General features: G+C 46.0%; 1 long non-coding RNA gene across 1 annotated transcript in view; it reads right to left on the reverse strand.

Moving 5' to 3' along the window:
- The window catches only part of LOC125184400 (uncharacterized), a 118,471-nt gene extending 103,207 nt beyond the window's left edge, over positions 1 to 15,264 (reverse strand). Inside the window, exon 1 of the long non-coding RNA XR_010833437.1 lies at positions 12,508 to 15,264. This is a non-coding gene — a long non-coding RNA (uncharacterized lncRNA). The remainder of the gene's footprint in view (positions 1 to 12,507) is intronic.
- Positions 15,265 to 17,071: the final 1,807 nt, after the last annotated feature.

Consider the following 17,071-nt stretch of genomic DNA (forward strand, 5'->3'; position numbering starts at 1 on the left):
TTTAAAAATCTGTGCCACAGAGCCAGCAGCAGGCAAAAACCTTGGTTAGACTATAGACTGCTGCCTGCACCAGTCACCAACATTTCCAAGCATTTGGAAAAGTAAGCAGGCTGAAAAACAGGAAAGGGTGCAGGCATCAAGGATGTTTTAGACACAGGATTTTAGCACTAGTTTCCCTCTGCATGGTCAGGCAGCAGCAAGTGTTAATAATGCCAGGAGGCTCCCTGACTGTGCTCTACCAGCACTATTTATTACCATGAAAGAGTGGAAAAAAAAGAGGATTTCATCTTGTTCAGCTCCCAACCCCTGGGCACAAGAGGTTTGCTCCGCTCCAAGTTGTGGAGGAAGCTCTTGGAGTCAGAGGGTGGGAGCTATGAGCAGGGTTTAAATACCAGCCCTCCAGAGAAAACTTTGGGTTCTTGCAAACAGAACTACAGAGCTAATCAGGCACTCCAGACTGAAAGAGGAGCCTAGGTTTTGGCCTTGACAATTTGAGCCTTCTTTTCCCAGTGCCACATGTGCTCTGAAGGACTGGGAGACTTGCAGCATGCATTGGCCAAGGGTAAATTCAAAGTGAATTCATTCTGAGTGACGATGCTGCAAACAGACTGACAAAAATGAAAAAGTTACTGTGCCTACAAGATTACTGAAGGAAGATTAGGACCCCAAACTCTCTCAGCAGGCACTCCTTTGAAACATTTACCTTTTAAATCTTTTTTTGTTGTTGTTGTTGTTTATTTTTTTAAGTGGGTTAAAACCATTAATTAGGAAAGCAGCCAAGATCACCATTCACACCTGAACTGTGAATGGTATCCCAAATCAGTAAATGGAGAAGCCAAACCTCCAGACCTGAATCCCTCTCCTTAAGCACGAGGGTATCTTGAAATGCTGCCTCAGATAAGGCAAGACTTGTGCCCATCTTTCAAACAGATCTATTCCAGGCCTGGTGAGTAATGCTGGGTGAGAGTCAAGAGCACATAAAAAAACTCCTTTTTCATATGTTAATTTGGCAAAAAATAGCTGAAATAAACCAAGGGACTCATAAATCTGTAAAATTCAGGGAAAAAAAAGATTTGCAACTAAGGATTTTGGACCGCTGAAAGCTGATTTTCCATGCGTGTCTCATGCTTTCTGCATTGCCTATTTGAGCTGAACTGCTGAGGGGATTTTTTTCCCTTTTTTTTTGTCTTTATTAAAAAAGCACCACCCCAGCTTGCAAAAGGCAAGATTTGGGGGAGGACTAGGACTCACCTGTGCCAGCAGAGGGCACTCCGAGCAGCCTCGGTAGGCGCCTACCAGGTCCCCGGGCAGCAGCAGCCGGGCTGGTGGCACCGGGCGCTGTCACCTGCTGCCACCGCGGTCCTGCGCTTCCACCGGGCTCCCCGCTGAATTCTTTCATCCCTGGTTATCCCGCACAGCTGGGCGTTCATCTCCAATCCGATGGCTTTTTTTCCTCCGCTCGCCCAGCTCTGTATTAACGCTCAGCTGCCTTACGTGACACCATGACCTACTTTTTCCCCCCCTCCCAGAGAAGAGCGAAGCGCTGCTTCAGCATGGCTTGCAGGGAGGAAAGCGAGGCGAAGCTAAGGAGTGCTGGCAGAGCAAGCCAGGGCCCTTTTCAAAAATTCATGGCTGCTTGCGAGGAGTTAGGCAAGGAGAGGCAGGGCTGGCCCAGGCTCACCAAACCGTGCAGCTGAAAAGGCAGGAGCAACAGTGAGAGAGAAGGGTCTTGTGTTTGGAGTCTGAAAGGACAGCCCTACAATAGCTTCCCCAAAATCAGATTGCTTTCCCACCTGGCTCCCCCAGACAGAGCTTAAGTCAACTGATCCAGAGACAAGGGTAAGAAATGCTGTCATGGGCAGCAGCAGTGACTCAAGCAAGAGCAGAGTGTGGCTCAGGAGACACAGGCTCATTTCCATGCACCCCTACAGACATGATCTAAGGAAAGCGCCTAGCCTCAGAGCCTCCAGGATAATCAATTACATGCTTATATACCAGAAAAGTCAATCAGCTTAACCCTAACCCTAGGGAAATGCTGCTATCTCCACCAGTTTTCAGTGCAAATTACAAATCTACATTCCTTTGAGGATGTGGATTTTAGCCTGTCTCTCTTCCCTGGTGTTTAGAAGGAGATAAGATTTCCCTAGTTCTGCAAGGTATTCTGTGCACCAGACTGCCAGGCATGCCTAATAGCTCAGCAAAGGGGTACCTAAAAGAATAAAGTAGAGACATCTACTCCTAAAATAGCTAGAATTTGGTCTGTTCTGTAAGGCCAAATAACCCTATGTACTTCAAGGACTTTTTGATCCTCCGATCCATCCAGACATCTCTAGTTCTTGAGCTATCAAAAGCTTATATAACATGATTTCAAAGGTACACTGCTCTGGCTTACCAAGGCTTTCCTCAAATACATGAATGGTTGTCCTTGGTAGCAAGCTCAGAGCACAACTGGAGCAAGGCAGCAGCATCAGTCTGCCCTCTGGCAAGACAGAAGAGAGGGATCACACTGCTTCCAAGCTGGCATTTGCTTTCTTCATTGCTGGAGAGCTTGCAGGACAAACAGAATGGATTCCCGTGCTTGCAAGTCAGGTCCACAAGGGTCCTCATGACTTTTTTCTATTTTCACTTCAGGACTCGGTTTGCAATGGAGCCAATACAGACACTGCTTGGCAAGAAGGGCACAAGCTTTGGAAGCAATTGGATCGCATTCGTGGGCCTTGGGATAATGCTCACTGCACTCACTGGTAGAATTGTAACCCTGCACCAGGTTGTAAATGCCTGACATAAGGAATAGCTCCAGTCACCTGCAGCAGCTGCAGGCTTTTACATCTTCACTCTCAGAGCTCTAATCACTACAGCACCTGCTGCTAGGGAGGAGCAGAAGAGCTCAAAGATGTAGCACTATGCTTTGAGAGCTTCTTACAGCCAAGTTCAGAACTTGGACCTGCTGGAAATCACTGTCACTGTACTTACTACCCACCGATGCAGAAGGGTTAGGCTGTTACTGCTGTTCAGGGAAAAGCATCTTCATTCGCTCACCTCCGAGGGTTCCCTTAGTGGTTATTCTGTGCTGAATATGTCAGTACCTGGAGCAAGAGGTGCTGAACAACCAACCTGTCACCTAACTACAACACAACATCAAAGCCCCATCCAGTTCCACCCACCACCTACCCCAAGCTGTGCTCAGCTGCACTGGCCCACAGGGCTGGAGCAGGAGCTGCTGCAGCTGGGAATGTGCCCCACTGGAGAGCCAGCTGCTGACTGCAGCCCCCTATCACATACCATCCACTTCTTCATATGCGCTTCAGTGGGTTCCCCATGTTAGGAAGAGTTAGAGGAAAGAGCCATCACTGATACTGAACTGCGTTACAGGATATATTAGTGAAAAGAAGACAGGCCCCAGAGCTCACAGCCTCACTTTTTTCTTCAGCTGCCACCAGCTCTTTAATTCCCCTGAACAAAAATAACCATATTTGGAATCTGCTTCCAAGTCCAGAAGACGTTGGTCCATTCTGAGCATCTTTCATATCTTTTGGAGCTTTCCTGGAACCCAGCTGCTCTGCTGGATCCCTGCTCAGGGACAGCACACAGCAGCCCAGCAGAAGCTGCTGTTTTCCATTGCAATTAGCATTGGTGGTGTTTATCTTATTTTAGAATGACCTGGCTCCTCTGGAGAAAACCCATGTTTACAATTCATTCAGAAAAAAAAAAAACAAACCAAAACAGCAGTATTCTCCTCTCAGCATGAAGTGACCTTGCAAGTGGATGGGACTGATGAGTACAGGGTAAATGAGAGTCACCCCCACCTAGGCAGTCAGTGGCGCAGCTATGCAGTGAGCAGGGACTTACTGCACTTCGGTTCACGCCCCAGGGTGATCTTGGAGGATGCAACCTGGATTCCTTGCAGATGAATCCAGAGTGGGAGATCCATGCCAGAGCAGCTAAGGACTGGTCCTCCAAAGCAGAGCTAGTCCAAAGAACCCCAGCCCCCCTCAAAAACACAGATGGAACATCCCCACCACCACTTGATGTACTCACACCAGACCTCACAGCTCAGTGGGGCGCTCAGTCACTCAGAGCCCTTCCAGCTATGCTCTGCTCCCACCCATCTGACTGCTTTCACCTGTTTCTTTTGCCTGGTGCTTAGATGATCTGTCCTTGGAGACAATCCTTCAGCTTTTATTACATGCAATTGCAACAGCTATTCAAATAGGGCCTTTAGCTCTCCCTGCCTGAGACATCCGAATAAAAATCAAATTAATTCATTGCAGTTTTTACTGCTTCCAAACTCGCTTTCTACAGATGTTTCCCCCATTTCACCAAGAACCATTATACTTCAGTTTCAGTTGCAGAGACCATTAACCCATTATGAATTGGCAATATTGGTCTCGTTTGAAGAGCTGGTTCTAGCTCCTCCGCCACAATAAACATTAGCAGTAAAGCTGCTTGGCACTAGCTGCCTTCTGAGAGGCTATTCATGTTTCAGTGTTTGTGCACACTGCATGGTTTACGGCAGGGATTTTGCATTGTTTATTTTCTGTTCTTCTGCAGACAGTGGCATTGTTAAACAGCATGTGTCCGAGAGAATCCACCCTCTCCATGGGATCTCCTCCCAGCTATTACAGCACTTCCCAGAAACCTACTGAGCTCTGGAATAAACAAATCTCAATGGGGGGACTGAGCCCACACCCAAGAAGTAGAATGCCATGAAGCCTCCATAGCAATGAAAGTAACTTGGCTTTGCATGAAACCTTCCTTTTGCCTAATGAAAACCCTGTGTTGTCACCCTTCCTAATGATGGTCTCTTGTCCCTTGCAGGCATAAGACTGAATAATGGACTTTTCTCTGAATTGCTCCAGCTGTAGCATGAGCCACGAGAGAATAGGTTTCTCCTCCTCCTGACCCATGAGCTTGAGCACCCAAAGTGTTTCACCTTGGACAGAAGGAGTAGCGAACAACCTTTGGCATAGATGAGCACATGGGGGGCATGCTAGGACTCCTCCCAGTGCTGAGAAGCCTCCCACAGCCTCAGTTGGTTTGTTTTTCTCACCCAAAGCCAGACCAATTACCAGCTTTGGGAACAGAACGGAATCTCCTCCAAGTCAGATTTCAGCAACCATTATGTAAATAACTTGTTAGTCCTTGTTCCTCCTGCAGTTTAGGACCTGGTACATCCTCGGTATCATCTAGCCATTCTCTCTTGGCAAACACCCTCCCACAGCAACGCTGGGAAGCCTTCACTGGCATTCTGCCTCACATACATACACTCATCTTTTGTCATGGGATACAGAGAGATGCTTTGCAACATGCTATATTAACAAAGGTCAGGAAGCCCCTGCTGGTCTAAATATCCCACATGCAGTAAATTAGGGCTGTGGCAGCTTTTGATTCAGGCAGTGCATTTCATACTTGCATTCCTAGGTTTTTGCTCTGGCTGACAGCAGATGTCCAACATTTCTGCTGCACAAGCAAATCACTAGCAGCTAACACAGGCTCATTGTAGCATCTGTGGCTGGAAGCCCACCTCTCTTCTGGGCCAGAACAGGTCTAGACCAGCAAGCAGTGTCAGCAACGGGTCTCTCTATGGCATGACAGAGAAGTGTTCTCAAATCTCTTTGTAAGCAGGATGAAAAACAGCCCTCCATTTCTAAGCTTTTACCATCTGACCTTAGATTTGCTCTTTTCTATTTGCTTAGAACAGCATTTATCCATCTATCTGGATCTTTCGGTTTCGCCATGTTTACAAGGCATGCACGTTTTGCTCCCCCTCGTAATTCATTCACACTACAGTCTAGCTCACACACAATCAAAGCAGAAGCCCTTCAGAAGCACTAAATCCAGTACTAGGTTGCATAAAAATGATAGTTCCCATATGTCCTTGTAAACACCACGCCAAACTGTATTTGTACTCTATTTACATTGTGTTAACATCTACCAAATTACCAAGCCAGCAGGAGAACATACACCCATTCACATTTCTAAACAAGGCTTATAGTCTGGGTGAGCATTAATCTTGCCTTTTTTTTTTTAAAGCAACTTGTATTAAAAGAAAGAAAATTTTAGCATAATCTTGGCCTGTAGTTTCATGCTACTTGCCAGAACTAAAACATCTGCATCCTGTGGTATCAGACTGCTTGGGGACTTGGTTAATTCAGAGGCAGCTAAATCTTGGATGGGATTACCCCTGGGAGAGCTTCCCATTCTCCTGATGTTTCACATTGTTCATAAGAGGAGAATCTAAGCTACCACGACTAAATTCTTTCTTGTCCTTTACAGTTGAGTTTATTTTCAAGCGTACCTTTCTCCCAAAATGTGGAACCAGGCCCATTAATACCATCTGAGGATCTAAAACAATTTGAAAAGTTCCTTTCCTATACAGGGATATTTCCTGGCTAGCAGACTTCTGATTTTTTCCTTGGCCAGTGCCTTTCTTATAGCTAGTAGCTGATCAATCTCAAAGCTTGTAACAAGAGACCCTCACTGCAGTTTTTTCAGTTGGCAACCAAACATGAAATTCACTCTTTGGGGGAGTCACAGGAAGTCAAGTGTCAAACAGATCAGAACAATAGTGTGTTAAACCTGCCTTACCCTAACAGCAGGGGAAGACAGATTAAATAACCTCTAGACCTGCCCAGGACCATGAAAGCTTTTCCTGGCTGTAGGAACTGGACAATTGATTGTATTTTTAGACAAAGGGCTGGGATCTTTCCTTTTTGAGCTGTATGGATACTGCCAATACCTCTATTACTCAGAGCTGTATACAGTAATCAATAAGATTCATCCCAAGACCTTTGCGTTATCTCCAGTACTCCAGCAAGCCAAGTCACCTAGCCCAGATTAGAAACAGAGGCTGAGATCAGGATGCAGTAAAGTTATTTGGCCTTGTAGGGTGGGTATTACAGCTTGACTGTGCTACAAGTTCTGGCAATCACGGCTGCATCCTTTCTAAGGTCATCTAGGACTACCTTGCTACAATTTCTGCTAGCCAGATCCCTCTTCCTACTCATCACAAGACACAGACTTGGACTAAACCTAAGGCTGAGTCAGTATTGTGGAAGTGAGCAGCAGAAAGGCCAAGTCCTCCTCCAGAACTAGACAGCTTCCAAGAGTAAAGCTAAGTGGTTGTCTGAGTTCGGGAATTAAAATGTCTTTAAGTATCACCACATACAAGGTACCAGCTTGTAATAAGTCTTTAAGCAGCAACTTCTAGTACAGCTGCAAAAAAAGCTTGATGACTGCAAGGTAGACATTAGCTGTCTGTTCCCAGTAGAAAGGTAGTGTTTTTGAAGGGAGCTATGAGGAAAAGCCTGCCAGGAAAACCCTCATCCTGTTTTGCACAATATGTACAGCACTATTGCTCACACATTGCCACTCTACATTGGCAAGAAGACAGGCTGTCTTCTAGTTCTATTTAATTTCTTGGTATCCCCATCATTTCCTGGCCACTGGCAACACAAATGGCTCTCCCAGGGCAAAGAGATGGTCGGCAGGACTCAAGCAGCAAGGCCGTTGGTGCCCAGAGCAGTCAGGGCAAAAAGCTACAGACAGTGAGGGGCAAACCTGAAGCAGACCAGAGGCAGAGGATAAGCAGTTCAGTGGGTCATACCACATTGCACAGACAAGCTACGTGACCTCAGAGTATTGATATGTAAGTGTTCCATAGGACCATTCAGGCAGGCTTTGATTATAGACTGGTTTTCTCGCTGTTTAATCAAAAGTCATTGCATCCTGGCTTCCCTCGCACAGCTTGCTGGATAGTGACAGCTTTGTCTGCTCTCTTGGGCTTGATGTAAATGGACAGGCAGAAAAAGATGAAAGACCTTCAAGTGTTGTGTAACTGTCCAATAAACCTGTAAGACCCGAGTGGAAGTGTGTTAATAGGCCCTGATTCTTCAGACGCTGACTCCATGCATCATTGTGGCTTCTGAAAGTACAAATTCAAATTAATTTGTCAAACTAGTCCAAGTAGTACTAGTTTATAGCTATTATATTGATGGAGGAAAAGCAAAACAGCGATGTTTGGAATTCATCATATATGCCTTATAAACTTCCTGCTTATTCTTCACACTTGAGACATTTGTCAGATCTAGAACAAAATGAACAGACCCTTCTTTCAGGCCAATAAAATCAGGAGATGATTTTCAGATATTTCAGTTTCAAACTACACATGCATTTGGTAGACAATACAAGTGAAAAGCTTTGTAGTTAGGAACTCAGGGCACAATACACAAAGGGAGTTCCTGGGTGGTCATGTCCAACTCTCCAGCCAGCCATATTTTACACAGCATTTTGGAGCATCTCTGCAGGCAAGTTCATGCTTGGGTCTTGGATTTCAACCAGTATTTTGTCCTACTTTTCTATTTGTTATGGTGATGCTAATGCGTTCTCACTTCGCTGTCGGAGCAGCGTACATTCATTGTATAGGGAGAGCAGAGGCAAGGTATGGTTGAAGAAGAGATCTTGCACATGAAGGATTTAAGCATGACTATCAGTCTTAAAAAAAGACTGAATTTTGCCAGGAAACCTTAGCTGCATTAATGCTTACAGTTGTTTCATGCTACTTCAGGGTTGAACTGAAAAACCATACATGACAATGCCCTTTGCTTAGCCCCCAACACCCTTCTCCCTTCTTTCTGAAGAACTCAATCTGAAAAAAAGTGACCACAGGAATAGGTAGGACATGCCTGTTCCGACAGCCCCAGGCATGTAGGAACTGTGTGCCCAAGAACCAATTCACCCATTCCTCAACGAAGGAAGCAAGACACAAAAACCTGCCTGTGGTCTACAGCTTAACCATAGCCACAGCTGCATTGAGAGCTCAGGTCCTCCTGGTCACTAGGAAAGCACGGTCTGAACACCATCCATCTGTTGGAGGGTTAGTTAGCTGGCATCAATCCTCCCCAGTTCCCAAGCCTTAAAGAACAATGCTTTTTGCCTCCTCCTGAGCCTAGATTTAAGTGCCTAACAGTAAAACTTTCAAAATGCCCTAGTGATTTGGGAGCACAAGGCATCGCAGTGTCTATGTGAAATTACTGGGAAAGAGTGACCACTGAGCAGCTCCTAATATGGCAGAGTCAGATCACTGTGATTCTGAAATATGGAAAGGAAACAGCTAATCTCCAGAGAGCCTGAGTATAGCCTTTGAAAAACATCTTAGTAATACTTTGTCATGCATAGCATCAATGCTGGAGTTCCTAGAACTCATTCCTCTAGGACTGAAATTCTTCTCACCAAAGTGATATTTAAACCATATAGCCATTGGTTTTGGAAACAATTCCAGACATTCCTTTTCCCTTCACATAAATACCTGTTCAACCTAAAATTAAGAGCTGAGAACTATGAAGGACTTCTGACAGGTGAGCCTAACTGCATGAGAAAAAATTCAGTAAGGGGACCATGAAGTCAAGGAACATCCACTACCTAAACTGCAGATTTCAATTAAAGTAACAGAATATCTTAGAAAAGTTCAAATGTAGCCCGGTATTTACTTGTGTCTTTTCTGATGAACATACTTCTTAATATGGGAGCAAGTCCAGTTTTCTTAACACCTACCCTGTAGTTCTTTCATCTAAAAGGTCTAAGACCATGCAAGGAGGCCCAAAATTCTGGCATTATGTTCACAGTGTAGAATAGAAATCCCACCCCTCCTCCTTCCATAAAAGCTTTGTGAAATGCTTCAAAACCAGGATTTGATGCTATCAAAAGCCTAATTCCAAGTAACCTCCCAGGGGCAGTCTCACAAGAGGAAAGGCTCTCCAAGACAAGATCTCTTCCAACCAGCTGAAAAAGCCCTTCATCTGCATGCTTGCAATCACTAGTTGACAGCACACCATGCAGACGCATGGTGGGGACAGACCTGCACCTATACATGTTTGCATATCAAAGCAGAGTTGACTCTCTCTCATCAACACAAGTCTAACTCAGACCACTACTAAAGAAAACTCAGTGACCTCCAAGAAACAAAACAAGAAACCCTAATAATGAACTGTTTGTTCAGCAAAGAAAAGGCCTGAGCACCTCAGGGATGAAGGCAACAAGAGGCAGATCATAAAAATGAAAGGCCACAGCAGACAGACTTGGCAAGACCTCCACACCAGCTGAGCAGCTCTAACATCCGAGAGCCTTGAGAACATCAGATCATGGGCTTACAGACATGTACACAACACTATGAGCAAAGCATTTCAAAGCAAAGAGTAAGGAGGGGCCAATGCTGAATTTACTTACAGGCTTTTACCAAACTTGGGCTGACAAAAGGGGTCAGGGAGCCAAGCCAGTCCAAGAGGATGGCCAGTTATTACTCAGCAGGCTGATACGGAGCTCTCTGGCAGCCCACTGTCCACTTCCATCAGGGTGTCAGCTCCTCCATTAGTGAGGCCAGGTTTGCTGCATTGGCACTAGTGATTAGTCAAATCACAAAGCTGCTCTCGTCAACCTACTAAATCAGGGTCTTTCCTCAGGGCTGGAAACAAGAATAGAAGCATTACAGCATAACTTCTCCACCATCTCAATAAAGTAGGAAGAGGTGGCATCATCAGTAGGACGTTTGTAGGTGTGCCCTTTCCTGTACTTTGTTCCTCACCAAAAGCATCATAGAAACAGCTGACATTGAACAGTATCAGCACCAGGCATAAGAAAGGGGCTAAGACAGCCACAGGCCTTCTTGAAACATGGTGCAGCCATCAGGAATAGAAACTAGAAGTTCTTTACCTTCCACATGCACAAGCACCACATTCTCTAGAAAGCAGATCTCTAGATCTCTAGAAAGCAGAAAACCAACTTTTTTGCTCCTTAAGAACTGCCAGTACTTCCCAGACAGGGAAGGGGGAGAGGGTGTCAGTCAAATACCAAAAACCCCAAGTAACTTGAATGACAGATGTACATTTTGGCACACAAATTACCTCTCCAGTCAACTTCTGGAAGGCCTAAGCATGCTAACAAACATGTGAAAACTAAGAAAATTGCAAGTGACAATGAACTATGCTGCTCTGAATTCGGCCAAGCCTTCCTGTCCTGATTGCTGCTGATAACCCTGACTTCAGGCTCTGCCTGACATCAGGGAAACCTCCCACCATACTGCTCGTTTACCTGTGACAGAAGAGGGCTTTGTGATTAGACGGCACCCTAGGCTTCAGACAGGCTGGGGTCAGCTCCCATCCCAGTCCACTGCTTGCTCCCCATGGTCTTCCCACACCTCCACTTGTACAGGCAGGCAGTAAATACCTTAGCAATCTACACTGTTCTGGCTCAGTTATGACAAGGGCCATAAAAAAAACACTATAAATGCATCAGAGTCTGCAAATCTCTCCTTTCCTCCCTGTTCTGCCCTAGGCTTCTGTTTTGTTTTAGCCCTGTTTCCCCCCCTCCCCCCTTTTCCCAGGAAATGTGATGAAGGAGGGTGGGGTGGCTCAAGCTATGTACAAATATTCAGACAGTCTCTTAGCAATAAATGGGTCTCAGTCAGTTCTATTATCTGTCTGGCTGTGGCTCTTATTATCTGCTGTGAATTGTAGCAGCGATCTCTGGAACAGCATTCAGACACCATCATTACCAACTTCCACACCCTCCAAAGACCACACTATAACAAGGCTTGCTGGATAATACTTGCCATTAGAAGAGGGAACATAAAGGATTCAAGCTATGACTAACACAGTAAAAGGCTCTGCATGAGGCTTTACATTCATTGACCCTGGTTTGTTATTAAAGAAAATTCTAGGTTCAAAACCTAGACCTGCATTTTATACAGCGCATCAGCTGATTTGTACAGAAAACTGATTTCATCCTGTTCTTGCTCACTCCTCTCACCATCCTACATTTTCATGGGGGACTGCAGCAGGAGAGGCCCAGCACAGGCCTGTCAGGAGCTCATGGTGCCCAGTTGGGGCCAAAAGCCCAGGGTAGCAGCAGGGGCCTTCTCGTACCACACAAAGCAGCCTGGATCCCATAATGGGGCCTAGCAGTTCAGCACTCAGCTAACTCCTTACAAAGAACAGGAATCTGGGGATCCAAAAACACATCTGACTTCTGTGTGTTTCTCACAAGGCCTCCAGTTCAGTTGGGGCCTGCCTGCAAAGCCCAAATTGAAACCCAATACCTTCCCCCAGGGTAGGAGGGGGGCTTTGAAAGGCAACCGCTTAGGCCTCCCTCCCTTCTCACAAGGCAAGGCCACAAACATTAACTCCAGCAAAGCTCATTTTCTTATGGGTTCCTACCTAGCAATGGATTGGTTTCTGCCTCTAAGGCACACAAATGCTCAATGGAGGTTTTGCTGAAACTGGGATATTTCAAAAGCCTCCCTGCTGCAAATTCACTGGTGCCTTTCTCATTCAGGCACCTACTTCACAGCAGGCCTTAATGTCAAACTATTACACCCCTCATTCAGCATGGCTAAAAAATTAGTCATCAACCTAAAAAGTTATTAGGAAACACTTGATACTATGATTGCTTTCCTGTGGAATGAGGGAAAGGAAAGAGGTGGGGGAGGAAAGGCAGAGGAGCCCTTGCACTTACAGTCAGGAAGGTTTCTCCAGGGCCACCAGCACAGGCACACCACTCCTGGAGACCTCAGGATGGCACCAAGGACATCACCCCAACACAGCTACCCCACCACCAATAGCCCAGAGGGGGCTGGCAGATACTGCCTTAAATAGAGCCACCACTCCCTGCAGCCATCTCTCAGGGCAGCACCACCCATGCTTAACACAGGCCAGCTGAAAGTCATTTTTTGACCGGCAATTGCTCACAGGATCAGCCTGGGAAGGCAGCTGGGGCTGCTAGGGGGTCTGCCTGTAGGCATTGGGGTGCAGAGTGGGGCTGGCTGTTGCCTCACCCATGCATGGTGCGGGATGGGGATGGAGGTTGAAAGTCCAGGGAAAGGCTGCAGATGGAGAAGGAGCTCCGAGGTGCCAACAAAAGGAGAGGATATATCTCATCGAGGGGGCAGGGTTTGTGTGCTTGTCTCTGCAGGGAGTCACTTGGGCAAAGAACAGTGCCCTTGTCCCATGTCCTCAGATAGCTTGTGGCTACCCCAAGGTGTCACTGCTCCTCTCCAGCCTCCTGGGGGCTCCTCCAGCTCTGCAGACACCATGATGTGCAAGCCTGGGCTGGTGATGAGCAAAGCTGGGCTGGAGAGAGCATATGGTGCTGGATGGAGGGAAGTAGGAGTACTGAAAGAGGCTACATGGGGTGGCCACTGCCTCATCTGTGGAGAAATCACAGAAAGCATGACAGAACATAGTATTGCACCTCTCCATGGCCGTTTTCAGTCAGTGCTCAATCTAACTCAAGTCAACCCAAAAGCTGGGGTTGGAGAGAGCTGTAAAGAAGTTACCTGTTGGTAACTGTTGTACAACAAACAAGACATGGCATCTCATTGAGCAAGCTTTTCAGTGAGGTGGAGCACAGCCATTGTATCTACCCACTCAAACCCAGCTGCCCTACAACTGAAAAGGCATTCGCTGGGCAGGGGCTGTGCTGGCTAACAGCTCTACATGGCCACAGCAAGGCTGGATGGAGCTGGCAGTCAAAAAATGCATTTTAAGTGGCTTTCTGGCAAGCAGTGCCAAGCATTTGCAGAAGATGTTTTGGGAAGGCAGGGGGAAAAAAAAAAGGCCCCCTCCCCCATTTTATAGTAATAAAAACATATTTGATTTGTATACAGTTTATATGCTTCATAAAAATGCTAATTACTCTCCTGAAGAGAGGAGAAACAGAGCAATTTTGTGCATCCCACCCTTCCCCCTGCACTATCCTTTATACTTTTATGACGCAGCATTTATTTAAGTCGGAACTGTGCCCAGCTCTTTCTGCCTTTCGCACGGCACATCCTCCCCTCTCTTCCCACTCGTAAAAAAAAATAATAATAACTTGCAAATTTATTTCAGTGGAAATTTGGAAAAAACACTATTAGGAAAAAAGAAAAAAAGCCTCCAAACATAAAGCACACAAGGACTCCAACACTCCCCCCTCCCCGATATTTTTCCTTTGGTGCATACATTTTTCCAAGGTCACCTCGGAGGCTTTTCCTAGTTGGCTATTAAAACAAACAACAACAACAACAACAAAAAACGCCTGCCCCAAGAAGCACATGAAGCCATCGCTGTGGCTTGGACTGCTTCCCTGTGTACAGATGCCACGGGAGAAGAAGCAGAGCAGGGGGGGAGTGTGCTGATATTTTTCCAAGACTTTTTCTCTCACCAGAGAAGGAGGATGAAGATGGAGTGATGAGTGAGGTTCCATTTGTCCAGCAGCATGAGTCACTCAGCAGCAGTTTCCGATACACTTTTTTTTTTTTCTTTCCATTACAGAATTTGGTGTCATTTATTCCTTCCTCCTCCTCCTCAGAAAAAAATAAAATAAAAAATCCCGCTACCGTTATGTGTAATTTATTCTGGGAACTTGTTTGAGGACCCACCAAACGTGGTGGGGGAAGGGTGATTTGAAATACAATCCAAAATATAATCGGCTCTGGAAGCTTTTAAAGAGACTCCTTTAAGGCTGTGCCAAACCTTAAAGAAGGAAAATACTTCCACTAAATCCCTCCCACCATGAATGGGATCCTGTATGTCTGAGGCTTTTTATTGGCCGGGTTTTTTTTGTTTTGTTTTGGTTTTGGTTTTGTTATTATTTTTTTTTTATATCAAAGATGTTACTCTTTCAAATAGGGTCTGAGTTCTGTGGCTTTTCAGCAGGCAGTGAATTCTTGCTCCTTGGGCACGCGGTGATCTGACACAGCCCTCCCCTAGGGTGGGTCGGGTTCTCATGCTAAGATCTGGCTCCTGGAGCTTGAGCTGTTGTTTTTTTTCTGGAAGCTGTTTTTTCCCCTCTTCACCCTTTCAAAGTAAAACTAAACAGCCCTTAAAAAGCTCTTAAAAAAAAAAAAAAAAAAAGGCCCAAATTCACAAGGCCCAAAAAGCCAGCCTGGCCTCCCTACACCTGAAATATCCTCATCATCTGCAGGATGCAGGGAAATGCAGCCCGTGCTCCTCTGTAGCCAGCTGGCACCTGGAGGGGAGGCAGGAGAGGGTTCCATCAGTCACGGGCTGAGGACATGCACAGGACATCACTGTCGCAGAGCCAAGACCACCACATCAACAGTTTTATCAGCAATGTGTGGACACGCGTGGCACCATTGCCTCTTAATTTCCCCCTCAAGTCAACCTGCTTGGTCTTGCTCCACATCTCAGATGAGCAAACCCAAGCTGTCGCTCTGCTGTGCCTCCCCTGTGTACGTTCTGACAGAGCTGGATCAGGCTTTAAATGGTGATGTTACCTGCCTTGTCCCCTGTGTTGGCAGAGAGCAAGGATGATTGCAGTGTTTATATGTTCCTTAATTTTGATGGAAGAGTATTTCAGGGAGCTCTGGAAGCAGTTATATTTTATCTGCTGCCCTGTAGCTCTTTCCTTCCAGCTACACTTAAGCCCAGGCCTGGAAACACATACCACTGCCATTTCTTTCTTGGAATTAATGGCCTTAGCTCAGACACACAGCCTGCGCTGTGCAGTATTTAATCCTGATTCTTTACTCTTTCAGATGCTACATTTAGCTTCTGCGGCTCTGTCCAAGTCAGTGTGAGCTCCACCAGTCCACCCCATGCAATGAGAGTAAACAGGAAAACTCGGCAGCAGGAAAAGCAGTGCTCTAGGAGCAGCAGCCCCGCTTCCAAATTCAAAAGGCACAGAGAAAAGGCTGCAGGGAAAGTGGCTGGAAGCTTTATTGGAGCAAACCCCATTTTGTCTGAATCCAGACATACTCGGGAGCCAAAAAAGGGACCTTTCTCCATTAACCAGGAGGTCAAAGACCTCCAGGCATCTTGACTACAGCAGCCTTAGTCTTCACATGCCATAAGCAACTTCTCTTCTGCATTTCAACTTCGTCCCTAGTGCGACCTTGCCGAAAACTGGCAAGGCCCATCCTTGTACTGGTGGCTTTTCTCATACGGACTGGAAAACCAGTCAGGAACACTGGCACCCTGATGCTGTTTTCTACCTAATTAACATGCTTCTTATAAGGGACAGCTGCAGTTTAACTATTTTATCACCGTTTCTGCTGCTTTTCCTGGAGGGTCTTGTGCTTTTGGAGCGCACCGGCAGCTTGTGCAATGGCTGCAGCAGAAGGGAATTGGCTGGAGCCGGAGCTTCCCTCGCTGGCGTGGGGTCACACCGGGGAACACAGCGTTTCGCTGCCCAGCTCACCAAGCGGCCCCAAGCAGGCCACGTGTTATTTGCCATGCTGATGCCTGACTGCTGTTTTCTGCTTGGCCGTTTGTAAAACATTTGGTCATTTAGGGCCCCAGAACAACTTCGGAGACCCCACGAGAAATACACCCACTCGGTTCTGATTTCCTGTTTACAATTACGTTTTGGGATGTGTTTCCAAGTCTGTGTTTAATCCTTTTACTCTTTCACATTGATTTTGAATCATTCTAGTTTAAGTGTTTTGAGTACCAAGACAAATATTTTTCATGAGTCTCAAACCACAAGTATCTTTATTGACCATATTTTTAATTTCATCATGAATAATCCCAAGTCTAACTCGACAGGATACATCTTCCATAAGGTATCAGGGGCCTTCTGATTTAGAATCAGACTTGTGAAAGCAGCCATTTAGCGGCATTTCAAGGCAGCTCTGAAAGGAATCGGTTCAGAGCTCCTACCCCACTGTAAAAAAAGACTTGTAACCCCCTCCAGGAATGCAACACAAACTCCGGAATAAAACTGTGTTCATCTAGCTTTACATTTCTCATGCATTATGTTTCAGTAGCTACCCAAATATGACTGGCATTTCCAAAACACAATCATTATTTATTAAAGGAAATTGGAGTCCCCTCCCGTAACAGACGAAAGTCTAATAGAGCACAACCCAAACAAAACCGAGAGCACTCAAGTACTGCTAAACTCTGAGCACCTGTCTGCAGGTTTGCAGCTGTTTGCAGCTCAAGACATGCTCAGTCCACTGGCTAATTACCTCTGCACAGGAACACTGTGGGTTCTCCATAGGGACAGCTTGAGGGGGAACACTCGGTGCATTTCCTTCCCCATTTAACAAAAGTTGTGACTTGAGGCTCCAGCGTGA

This window comes from Anser cygnoides, chromosome 9 (genome assembly GCF_040182565.1).
Source record: "Anser cygnoides isolate HZ-2024a breed goose chromosome 9, Taihu_goose_T2T_genome, whole genome shotgun sequence".
NCBI lineage: Eukaryota > Metazoa > Chordata > Aves > Anseriformes > Anatidae > Anser > Anser cygnoides.